Below are 13017 nucleotides of genomic sequence, written 5' to 3'. Positions count from 1 at the left end.
TCTGTACTTACCTTGAGTTGCGGTGATGCGCCCTCTGCTGGATGTCCTCATGAACTGGAGCCTTGGAAAAGTTCCCACGCTCGAGTTCATATGAGGACATCCAGCAGAGGGCGCATCACCGCAACTCAAGGTAACTATAGGTCATTGACCTACATTACCTTCATTCCCCGGGGTTTACAGGCATGAGCACAGCTGCATTATAGCAGAGCTCCTGCCTGTAAAATATTTTAACCCCTTCAGATGGATTTACATTGTGGGACTTCACAGATCTACGGAAGGTATGTATATTGTTGGTTTATTATTTTTAATTTGTTACAGAACGATGGTCTTCAGGTGGATTGAGAGAGCAATAAAATATTACAACAACCTGTGTGTTTATTTCATTAAAATACTTTGCAATATTGTGTGTGTTTTTCTTAACCATTTCGTACTATTGGATTAATAATGGATAGGTGTCATAATTGACGCCTCTCCATTATTAATCTGGCTTAATGTCACCTTACAATAGCAAGGTGGCATTAACCCTTCATTACCCCATATCCCACCGCTACACGGGAGTGGGAAGAGAGTGGCCAAGTGCCAGAATAGGCACATCTTCCAGATGTGCCTTTTCTGGGGTGGCTGGGGGCAGATGTTTGTAGCCAGGGGGGGCCAATAACCATGGACCCTCTCTAGGATATTAATTTCTGCCCTCTGTCACTGGCTTTACCGCTCTGGCGGAGAAAATTGCGCGGGAGCCCACGCCAATTTTTTCCGCGATTTAACCCTTTAATTTCATAGCTAGAGCCCCCAAATTTGACACACAGACACTTCTTACATTAGTGAAGAAGAATATGTAATAAAAGAAGGGATATGAGATGGTTTACTGTATGTAAACCATGTCTCATATCCTGTCGGGTTTGGGAAGGAGAGAGCAAAAGTCAGCAATTGAATTAGCGGCTTTTATGCTCTCTAGCGCTGCATTAAATATAAATATACATATATAGGTGTCTCGCTGACATATATATATATATATATATATGTATATATACACATTCTATGTGTATATATCTATTCTATTCTAACCTGTCAGTGTGATTTTAATGTACACAGCACTGATTTGCCGGCTTTTCAAAGGACACCGGTGCGTAAAAATCGGACAGCAATACGGATGTCATACGGATGTCATACGGGTGTTGCGATTAAAAAATCGCATGACACTCGCATGACACTCGCATGACAATCGCATGATTTTCCTCCGTTTTTTCGGTCCATTAATCGGACCGTTTTTTCTCTCGCAAGTGGAAAGGGACCCTTAAGCTGAAACATGCAGCTCCATTTCAGTTGCTTTCGATCTGGTCATTAACACTCCCTATTGTTGGTTAGTGATTTTGTATTAAAGAGGTTTTCAGTTATCCCTGTTTTGTCTTTGTGTCTAGTTTATCTTTTATTTCTGTCCCATGCCTCATGGGGTAGGGGAGGGGACAGATTAGACTTTTTACATGAGCATAGTAATGTTGGAGACTCGAGCCTCTCTACCTTTAAGAGTACCCCGAGGACAGGGATAGTTAGGGTCCCAGCTCCAGGGACAGTTTGATGCCTCTCCATTACTAATCCGTGGGCTTGATGTCATCAGACAATACAAAGGTGACATCAACCCCACAAATATTACTTCCCTTGCCACTGCGGCAAGGCAAATGGGAAGAGTTGGGCAAAGCGCCAGAATTGACGCATGTAACAGCTGCTGGCTGCAATTTTTAGGCTGGTCAATATCCATTTTAGGGGGGGTCAACATCCAGGCCTTACCAGCCTGAGAGTACCAGCACCCTGCTGTCTGGTTTAGCAAAGCTGTTTGTCAAAAATGGTGGGGACCCCACTCTATTTTTTAAAATTATCTATTTAAATAATTAAAAAAACAGCATGGGGACCCCTCTCTTTTTGAAAACCATATTTGCTAATGCTGACAGCTGAGGGTTGCAGCCCGCAGCTGTTAGTTTTGCCTGGCTGGTTATCAAAAATACAGGGGAACCCACGCCATTTTTTTTTAATTTATTTATAGCGTAAGCGTGGCTGCTAAATAGAACCATCACCCGCCGCCTGCTCTCACCATTATTAGCAGTGGCAAGTGTAAGCTAAATGGGAGTAGTAGTCCCATCAGCCGCTGCCTGCTCTCACTGTTATCAAAAACCTACAGGAAACTAAATAAACATAAACCCTGCTGTAACTAAGTAAGTAAAAAGCAAATGTGCATCTAAATAACACAGGGTTCTAAATAATACTGTTTTTGATCAAAAATAGAGTAAGTCATCCTACCGTCAACAAGGTGACCCTTATATTTAGATGCACTTTTGCTGTTTACTTATTTAGTTACAACAGTGTTTATTTTTATTTTGTTTCTTGTAAGTTTTTTATGCTTCATGGCCAAAGTGAACATGCGTTTATGTGCTGCATGTATACCAACTTAAACCAAGCTCAATTTTTGTGTTTTTTTTCTTTATATTTTTTCATTTTGTGCAAGCTGAAGTGTAGCCTCCCTACCTTGAGCTGGAAATTACATTTAAGAGCTTCCCTAGATTGGTGCCCACAGGTCGGGACCAGGTCCTTTTGTCTACCCTTATTCACACACTGAGGTCAACCCTGACACATGGTAAGGCTATTAATATTAGACAGTATAGGACCGTCCTGATCAGGGTCACCTTGTCGACGGTTTGATGGCTTTTATGTTATTTTTTATTAGAAACAGTATTACTAAGAACCCTGTGTTATTTAGATGCACTTTTGCTTTTTGCTTATTTAGTTACAGCAGTGTTTATGCTTATTTTGTTTCTTGTAGGTTTTTCATGCTTCATGGCCAAAGTGAACATGCGTTTATTATTATTACTTATATAGCACCATTAATTCCATGGTGCTGTACATGAGATGGGGTTGCATCAAAATACAAATATCACAGTAAACAAAGCTAACAATGACAGACTGATACAGAGGGGAGATGACCCAGCCCTTTCGGGCTTACATTCTACACAATTGTGGGGAAGGAGACAGTAAGTTGGGGGTTGCAGTAGCTCCAATGGTGTTGAGGTGGTCGTGTGGTCATTACAGGTTGTAAGCTTCTTTGAAGAGATGGTCGTGTGGTCATTACAGGTTGTAAGCTTCTTTGAAGAGATGGGTTTTCAGGTTCCATTTGAAGGATCCAAATGTGGTAGATAACTGGACGTGTTGGGGCACTGAATTCCAGATGATGGGGGATATTCAGGAGAAGTCTTGGAGGCGATTGGGTGAGGAGTAGTGTTGAGCGATATCTTCCGATACTCAAAGGTATCGGTATCGGATGGTATCGGCCGATATCCAAAAAATATCGGATATCGCCGATACCGATACCCGATACCAATGCAAGTCAATGGGACACAAGTATCGGAAGGTATCCTGGATGGTTCCCAGGGTCTGAAGGAGAGGAAACTCTCCTTCAGGCCCTGGGATCCATATTCATGTAAAAAATAAAGAATTAAAATAAAAAATATGGATATACTCACCCGTCCGGCGGCCCTTGGACCTTACCGATGTAACCGGCAGCCTCCGTTCCTAAGAATGAGGAGCGAAGGACCTTCGATGACGTCGCGGCTTGTGTTTGGTTGCGTGACCGCTCATGTGACCGCTCACGCGACCAATCACAAGCCGCGATGTCATGGCAGGTCCTAAACTCACTGCATTCTTAGGAACGGAGGCTGCCGGTTACATCAGTAAGGTCCAGGGTCCGCCGGACGGGTGAGTAAATCCATATTTTTTATTTTAATTCTTCATTTTTTACATGAATATGGATCCCAGGGCCTGAAGGAGAGTCTCCTCTCCTCCAGACCCTGGGAACCATACACTGGGAACTTCCGATTCCGATTTCCGATATCACAAAAATATCGGAACTCGGTATCGGAATTCCGATACAGCAAATATCGGCCGATACCCGATACTTGCGGTATCGGAATGCTCAACACTAGTGAGGAGCGAATAATTGTGGAGGAGAGAAGGTCTTGGGAGGACTGGAGATTGCGTGAGGGAAAATATTGAGAGATTAGTTTGGAAATATACGGAGCAGAAAGGTTATGAATGGCTTTGTAGGTCAGTGTTAGTAATTTAAACTAGATATGCTGGGAAATTGGGAGCCAGTGAAGGGATTTTGCAAAGAGGGAAGCAGGAGTGTAGCGAGGAGAGAGATTAGTCAAGCAGCAGAGTTAAGGATGGATTGGAGGGGTGCGAGAGTGTTAGAAGGTAGGCCACAGAGGAGGATGTTGCAGTAGTCGAGGCGGGAGATCATTAGGGCATGCACAAGCATTTTGGTAGAGTAAAGGTTGAGGAAAGGACGGATTCTGGAAATATTTTTGAGCTGGAGGTGACAGGAGGTGGCAAGAGCTTGGATGTGCGGTTTAAAGGACAGGGCAGAGTGAAGGGTTATTCTGAGGCAGCGGATTACCAGGAAGGGGGAAAGTGTGAATTTATTGTGATAGATATATCAGGTAGAGAAGGTGTGCGAGATGGAGGAAAGATAATTAGTTCGTTTTTTTCCACATTGAGCTTGAGGAAGTGAGAGAAGAAGGAGGATATGGCTGATAGACACTCTGATATTTTGGAGAGCAGAGATGAGACATCTGTGCCAGAGAGGTAGATCTGAGTGTCATCGGCATATAGGTGGTACTGGAAGCCATAGGACTTTATGAGTTGTCCCAGGCCAAGGGTATAGATTGAGAAGAGAAGGTGTCCTAGGACAGAGCCTTGAGGTACACCAACAGAGAGGGGGGAATGAAGAGGTAGTATGGGAGTAGGAAACGCTAAATGTGTGGTTGGTGAGGTATGGGGAGATCCAGGATAGGGCGAGGTCTTTGACACCAAAGGAAGAGAGGATCTGTAGTAGGAGGCAGTGATCAACTGTGTCGAAGTCAGAGGACAGGTCTAGAAGGGGGAGTATAGAGAATTGTCTGTTAGCTTTGGCTGTAAGTAAATCGTTCGTAAGTTTGGTCAGGGCAGTCTCAGTGGAATGGTGGGGACGGAAGCCAGATTGTAGATTGTCGAAGAGAGAGTTAAATGCAAAGTGAGAGTAAAGTTCAGCGTGGACGTGCTGCTCAACTAGTTTGGAAGAAAATGGGAGAAAAGATATGGGGTGGCAGCTGGACATAGCGCTCGGGTCAAGGGAAGGCTTTTTGGGGATAGGTGTGATTGTGGCCTGTTTGAAAGCAGAGGGGAAGGTACCAGAAGTTAGTGATAGATTGAAGAGATGGATTAGGGATGGGATTAGTGTAGTGGTGAGGTTGGGGAGGAGGTGTGATGGGATGGGGTCAAGTGCACAAGTGGTGAGGTGTGATTTGGGGAGAAGATAAGTAAGCTGTCCTTCAGTGATTTTGGAGAGGGAAGTTATGGAGTTAGGGCATTGATCTGTCATACAAAAGGGGTTGTGGTGGTCGGACAACAAAGACGTGCCTTGTTTGGTCTATCTTATTTTTGAATTGCGTAGCAAAAGTCCTCGGCAGAGATTAAGGAAGTCGGAGGGGGGATTTGGGGTTGTGGGATAAAGAAGAAACGAGGGATGTGAAATAGGCTTGTTTAGCAGAGGTGAGACCTGATTTGAATTTCAGTGTTGCTTGTTTGAGTGCAGTGAAGTCATCTTGCGAATGCAATTTCTTCCAATGCAGTTCTGCAATTCTGGATACTTGCCGAAGCTTTTTTAGTGATGTTATTGTGCCAGGGTTGTCTATTGATTCGTCACACTCTGCTATGCATGACAGGGGCGACCGAGTTGATGGCTGATGCCAGAGTGGCATTGTAGAAACTAGTGGCAGTGTCTGTGTCGTGGAGTGAAGCCATGGAGGACAGTGGCTGAACAGAGTCAGAGATTGTGCGAGGGTCTAGATGTGCAAGGTTTCTGCAGGGGTGCGCATGTTGCTGGACATGGGTGACAGGTGTGGAGGACAGTAATGAGAAAATTAGTAGATGGTGGTCAGATCGAGGGAGAGGGGAGGTTGTGAAGTTAAATAGGGAGCAGAATCGGGTGAAGACCAGGTCTAATGTGTGTCCATCTGTGTGGGTAGCTGAGGAGGACCACTGAGTAAGCCCAAAAGATGAAGTAAGGGACAGGAGTTTGGAGGCTGCTGACTGGTGGGTGTCAATGGGGATGTTGAAGTCACCCATGATGATGATGGGAATATCAGCAGAGAGAACGTGAAGAAGCCAGGTGGAGAATTGGTCAATAAAGGCAATGGGCGGGCCCAGATGTCGGTATATGAAGGCCATTTGAAGGCTGGAGGGAGAGCAGATGCGGACAGAGTGGACTTCAAAAGAGGGGAGGATAAGGGAGGGTAGAGGTGGAATTGGGTTAAAGGTACAGTTGGAAGAAAGGAGAAGGCCCACTCCTCCACCATGTCTGTTTGCCAGGATGAGGAGTGTGGTGAAGTGGAGGCCGCCGTAACACAGCGCTGCAGGGGAGGCTGTGTCAGAGGGTGTCAGCCATATTTCAGTGAGGCCCAGGAAGGAAAGATTACGAGACGTAAAGTGGTCATGAATCACATGGAGTTAATGTGCTGCATGTATACCAACTTAAACCAAGCTCAATTTTTGTGTTTTTTTCTTGTTGTTATCAGTTGAATAAAACTCTCAACACTCTCCCCTTCTCGTGCTGATCTCAGCATGAGCAGGGGAGAATGATGAAAGTGGTCTTCAGCACCCGGCACGGGGGAGCAACGCTTACCGTACTGCTGCTTCCCAGGCGCTGGTACGTGTGGTACTTATGCGGCACATGGTCAGCACAAGGACACCACACATACGACACACATGTACGTGTATTGTTTTTTTCCGGTACCGGAAATATCAGGATGTGTGAAACCATCCTTAAGGTGTAGGAAGAAGCAAGAAAGTTAACTCACCCATCCAAGTATCCAGGACTCTGAGCATGGAAACTGCAGTGCAGCAGGAAAAGCAATCAATCAAATAGGTATTCCAGCTCAAGCAGTCAGCTAAAAGCTTTCAAATTTTGTTAGGAAAATTCTTTAAAATAAGTAATCCATTCAGCATAAAAGTCACAAGCCCCCAATGTGGAAAGAGTTCTATGGCCATTTCTATTAGCGGTTCCTAATCCTTGCATACCATCCCGAACAAAAAAAGACCTTATATACCACATCCTATCCCAGTCATGTGATTGTTGCCACATAATCACTAATAGTATTCTTCATCTGTTGAAGAAATATCCATTATTGAATTAACTGACAATATAAAATAAATAAAATAATATAATAGAACGCACATATACATGATAGACATATGAAAAAAACAACCCAAAAAATATAGAGATATGTTGCAAACGAGAGCACCGCTCTAGGAATGAATATTAAGCAGGATTTGACATATAAGAATGTATAAATTTGTAAATTTATTACAGCCTTCAATATTTTTTATTTTTTTCATATGTCTGTCGTGTATATGTGCTATCTAGGGTTGAGCGAAACGGATCGGACAAATTCAAAAATTGCCGACTTTCGGCAAAGTCGGGTTTCATGAAACCCGACCCGATCCTAGTGTGGGATCGGCCATGAGGTCGCCGATCTGGGCGCAAAAGTCGCGTTTCATATGACGCTTTCAGCGCCATTTTTCAGCCAATGAAGGAGGACACAGAGTGTGGGCAGCGTGATGACATAGGTCTCGGTCCCCACCATCTTAGAGAAGGGCATGACAGTGATTGGCTTGCTTTCTGTGGCGTCACAGGGGCTATAAAGGGGCGTGCACGCCGACCGCCATCTTACTTCTGCCGATCTTAGCATATGGAGAGGTTGCTGCAGCTTCATCAGAAGAAGGGATATAGTTAGGGATGGAAGATTAACCCCCAAACTGCTTGTGCTGTAGCGATTTCCACTGTCCAACAACACCTTTTTTTTGCAGGGACAGTGGAGGCAATATTTTTGTGCATCAGCTCTGTAGCTTATTAGGCTGCCTTATAAGGGTATGTGTCCACGTTCAGGATTGCATCAGGATTTGGTCAGGATTTTACATCAGTATTTGTAAGCCAAAACCAGGAGTGGGTGATAAATGCAGAAGTGGTGCATATGTTTCTATTATACTTTTCTTCTATTTGTTCCACTCCTGGTTTTGGCTTACAAATACTGATGAAAAATCCTGACCAAATCCTGATGCAATCCTGAACGTGGACACATACCCTCAGGCTCCCTGATAGCTGCATTGCTGTTTGCACGCTGCTGTGCAAACCAACTGCTTTTTTAAAAGCAAAAATCCTGTTGCTTCTTTCTGCACAGTTATCTTGTTTATTTGTCCACACTTTTGTGTGCAGCAGTCCTTTTTATTGCTGCCATACTTGTCCTGAGATCATTGTAGGGAGATTAAAATTGTACTACAGTCCTTGTATTTTTTCATATATCTTCCAGCCACTTTCTGCCACTTATATTGTGTTGTTTTAAACACTGGGCCTGAGTTTTGGGTCAGTCTCCAAAAAAAAAAGGTGATATTCAAATTCTCACAAAGTGGATATACTTCAGTCCTGTTAGTTTGTCGTATATCAGCCAGCCACTTTCTGGCACACAGGGCCTGAGTTTTGGTTCAGTCTCCCAAAAAAAAGGGAGATTTAAATTCTCAACAAGTTTGTATACACCTTCTACCTTGTTTTACAGTACCATATAACGGTTGTTATTTTGGTTAGATTTTCCAAAAAATGAGGAAGTCTGGTGGAAGAGCCCGTGGGCGGTGGTTGCCAGCTGGTGCTGATGGTGGTGCATCTTGTGGTAGTGGCAAAAGCACAATAGCACCTAAGGCTGGAGATGTTGAGCCAGCGTCATCGTCTGGCTACACAAGGCCTCGAAGGCTCCCTTATCTGGGAGTAGGAAAACAGCTTTTAAAGCCGGAGCAGCAGGAAAAAGTTTTGGCTTTCCTTGCTGACTCAGCCTCTAGCTCTTTCGCCTCCTATTCAGAAAGTTCCAAATATAAAAGCAGCGAGTCGTCAGTCGATGCTCCCAGTCAGGAACAAGACGTTTCCTTGTGTCCTTCACCCAAACCAAAAGTGAAGGATGCGTCAGGCGACACTACAGGTTACTCCATGGAGCTCTTTACACATACCGTGCCTGGGTTAGAAGGGGAAATTGTTAACTGCCCATTACAAGATGAATCGGACATTGGGTGCACTCATGCACAGCCACAGCTAGATTATTATGCTGTTCCATTGACTCAGATCACTACTAGAGTTGAGCGACTTTTACTTTTTTCAGATCGAGTTGGGTTTCGCAAGCACCCGTGCGAGTGCCGTTTGCCTGGACAGGTGGGTGGGCCCACTCTTGGGCGACGGCACTGGCACAGGGTCCCTCATAGTACAATGAAGTGCCTCTGATGGTGGTGGTGCACAACCAACGTCAGACACACCATCGTAATATAAGGGGCCCTGTGCCAGTACCGCTGCCCACGAGAGTGTTCCCCCCAGCTCGAACAGTGCTCTACCACTTGCAATACTTACCTCTCCCTATTCCACCACTGTGTAGTCTGTGCTGTTAAATCCTTCAATGGCACTGCCAATACAAATTTGTTGAAATGATAGATGATAGTTAAAATATACAGGGACCCTGGCCTCCATTTAGACCAGTTAATACTTTGCGCCTACTACCACTGTCTGCTGCTCAGCAGAGGAGCCCACCCCTGTAACTAGCTATGCCACCTGTTTATTTATAAACAATTTTTTGGCAGACATTTAGCCCACTTTATTATTTGGGCCTACTAACTGTGTCTGCCACTCATTACAGTTTTCCTCCACTAAACAAAGCAATGCCGCCTGTTTAGTCCTGTTACCACATTTGAACTGCATTTAGCCTCCTTTATTAATTGGGCCTACTAACTGTGTCTGCCACTCATTACAGGTTTCCTCCACTGAACAAAGCAATGTCGCCTATTTAGTCCTGTTACCAATTTTGAACTGCATTTAGCCTACTTTATTATTTGGGCCTATACAGTATCTGTGTTTCCTCCTCATCCAGCCCATTGCCCAGCTACTGCTAGATGAGTCTGCTGGTACATTGACCCAGACTACTACATTCCCCTTGCACTCTACACAGCCAGAATCTGACCCTGCTGAAAGTCAGGTTCCCCTTCCCGCATACTATACCACCTTACACGGGGACAAAGAGGAAGGTGCAGATGAAAGTGCAGGTTCCTTCATCAGGTGGGGGGGCATACTCGTTGGCGACGTCACTGGCACAGGGCCCCTCATAGTACACAAAAGTGTCTCTGCCAGTGGGAGGCGGCACCCGCCGTCAAACACACCGCCGTACTATGAGGGGCCCTGTGCCAGTGCCAACGGGTGGGCCCCCCTGCTTGCTCAGGATCACAGCACTTGCAAAGTTGAAATACTTACCTCTCCCTGCTCCACTGCCATGACGTGTTCCGCGTTTCCTGGGCCCACGAAAATCTTGAGCCAGCCCTACCCCCCCACAACTTTAGCCAACTGACCCCCAGTTTTTAATGCCTAACTATTATTATAAGGTAAATTAAGATTGACAAGCTTAAAGTAATAAGAATTGATGTTTTTGGCATTAAAATGGGCACTGTAGGTGTTTTCCTGTCCTCCACTGACTGCCGACTTTGATTCCCCATTGACTTGCATTGGGTTTCGTGTTTCAGTCGGCCCCCGACTCTTCGCAATAATCAGCCGATTTCACCCGACCCGACCTTTAACAAAGTCGGGTTTCGCGAAACCCGACTCGATCCGAAAAAAGTAAAAGTCGCTCAACTCTAGTGCTATCTATTATATTATTTTATTTATCTTATTGTTGTGAATTCCGTTCTCGGACTCCCTCCTGTGGTCATGAATGGTACTTTGGTTAGTTCTGCTCTTGGACTCCCTCTGGTGGCTTTGAGCGGAACTGCTGGTCACTGAGGTTGGTTTTGTCAGCTGCTCTCGTTTATTGCTATGCTGGCTTCCCTATTTAACTCCACTCAGATCGTTACTTCATGCCAGCTGTCAATGTTTCAGTATTGGTTCAGATCTCTCTTGGACTTCTCTGAGGACCTGTCTACTCCAGCAGAAGCTAAGTCTTTGCTAGTTCATTTGTTGTTACTGCTTCCTGAATATATTTCTTTGTACTGCTAATTTCTAGTCCAGCTTGCTATCATGATATTCCCTTGCTAGCTGGAAGCTCTGGGGTGCAGAGTGGCACCTCCACACCGTGAGTCGGTGTGGGGAGTCTTTTTGCTTACTCTGCGTGTTTTTTTGTAGTCTTTTGTGCTGACCGCATAGTTCCCTTTTCTATCCTCTGACTATTTAGTGGAGTCTGGCCTCCTTTGCTAAAACCTGTTTCATTCCTGTGTTTGTGACTTTCCTCTTAACTCACAGTCAATATATGTGGGGGCTGCCTTTACCTTTGGGGAATTTCTCTGAGGCAAGGTTAGGCTTCTATTTCTATCTTTAGGGGTAGTTAGCTCTTAGGCTGTGAAGAGGCGTCTAGGGAGAGTTAGGTACGCTCCACGGCTATTTCTAGTGTGTGCGATAGGAGTAGAGTTTGCGGTCAGCAGAGTTCCCACTTTCCCAGAGCTTGTTCCGATTACTTGTTTACATATCAGGTCATTCTGGGTGCTTCTAACCACCAGGTCCATAACACTTATATTGTGACTTTTTTTATTGATAATATTTTGGGCTAGATTTGATGTTTTGATCACTTTCTATTGCATTTTTTATGCAGCATTACAGTGACCCAAGAAATGCAATTCTAGTACTTACATTTTTTTTCTCTTTACGGTGTTTTATCTATTATGTTAATTAATTTTAGATTTTGATACATCAGTAGAACTGACTTCTACATATACAGCGATAGGACATATGTTTATTTTTTTTAAATATCTTTATTTTTAATTGGCAAAAATCGTTTTTTTTTAAGTTTTTCAAAAATTTATAAAAAGTTTATTTTCCTTTCTACTTTTTTTTTAGTCCTATAGGCCTAAGCTATATACTGCAATACAACTATATTGAGTTATAAGAGTGATATGCTCCAATTTTACTGCCTCTCCTCAAAAATGATATGTTATAAAGGAAAAAAATATTAGTGCACTGGTGGGTAATTAATTTTCCTAAGTGGCTAAATGAGATACTTTGAGGGCAGAACCAACTGGTCAAACTTAATTCTGCTTATTATTGTATTATATTAATCTCCATGGCTTAATATTTAGCAGAATTAACCCACTCAAGTGGTTTAAGGGGAAACATGTACCGTAAATGTTTTGGAGTGACCTAGTTAAAGTCCAGACCTTAATCCAATTGAGAATCTGTGGTCAGACTTGAAGATTGCTGATCACCAGAGGAAACCATCTAACTTGAAGGAGCTAGAACATTTTTGCTTTGAAGACTGGGCAAAAATTCCAAAGCTAAGATGTGGAAAGCTCATAGAGATTTATCCAAAGCTGTAATTGCTTCAAAATGAGGCTCTAGAAAGTACTGACTTTAGGGGTGTGAATAGTTATGCACACTGAAGTTTTCAGTTATTTTGTTCTATTTGTTGTTTGCTTCACAATACAAAGAAACCAAATGTTCATAGTTATAGACATCATCTGTACATAAACTGATGCAAACCCCCCAGAAAAACAAGTGAAATTCCAGGTTGTGAGGTAGCAAACCACCAAGGGAGGTAAATACTTTTGCAAGCCACTGTACATCAAGTGTTTGGATGGCTACTGGTACAATACATTTCTAGACACTGTCAAAACAAAATTGTAGCATGCACACAGTAGAGTCGATGAAATTGATAAGCTGAGATTTGCTCAGCTAGGAATGTCTGTTCTGTGAATTGTTGCATGTTGTTTGACAGTTTATTGACGAGGCTTATTTGACTCCTCTTCTGCTTCTTCATTCCTATTCTACCACAACATTACTGCTGCCAATTTGCTTTTCTGCCTGCGATCCTCCTAACTTTTTAGTTGACCATTGATGATGACATTTTTTTTTAGCCAATCTATAATTTATTCAAATGATCATGACCTTTTCCCTGTTCACAGATAATTTGTAGCTAGCATCAGTAGGGAACT

Source organism: Ranitomeya variabilis, chromosome 3 (genome assembly GCF_051348905.1).
Source record: "Ranitomeya variabilis isolate aRanVar5 chromosome 3, aRanVar5.hap1, whole genome shotgun sequence".
Lineage (NCBI taxonomy): Eukaryota > Metazoa > Chordata > Amphibia > Anura > Dendrobatidae > Ranitomeya > Ranitomeya variabilis.
This window is presented reverse-complemented; position numbering follows the sequence as displayed.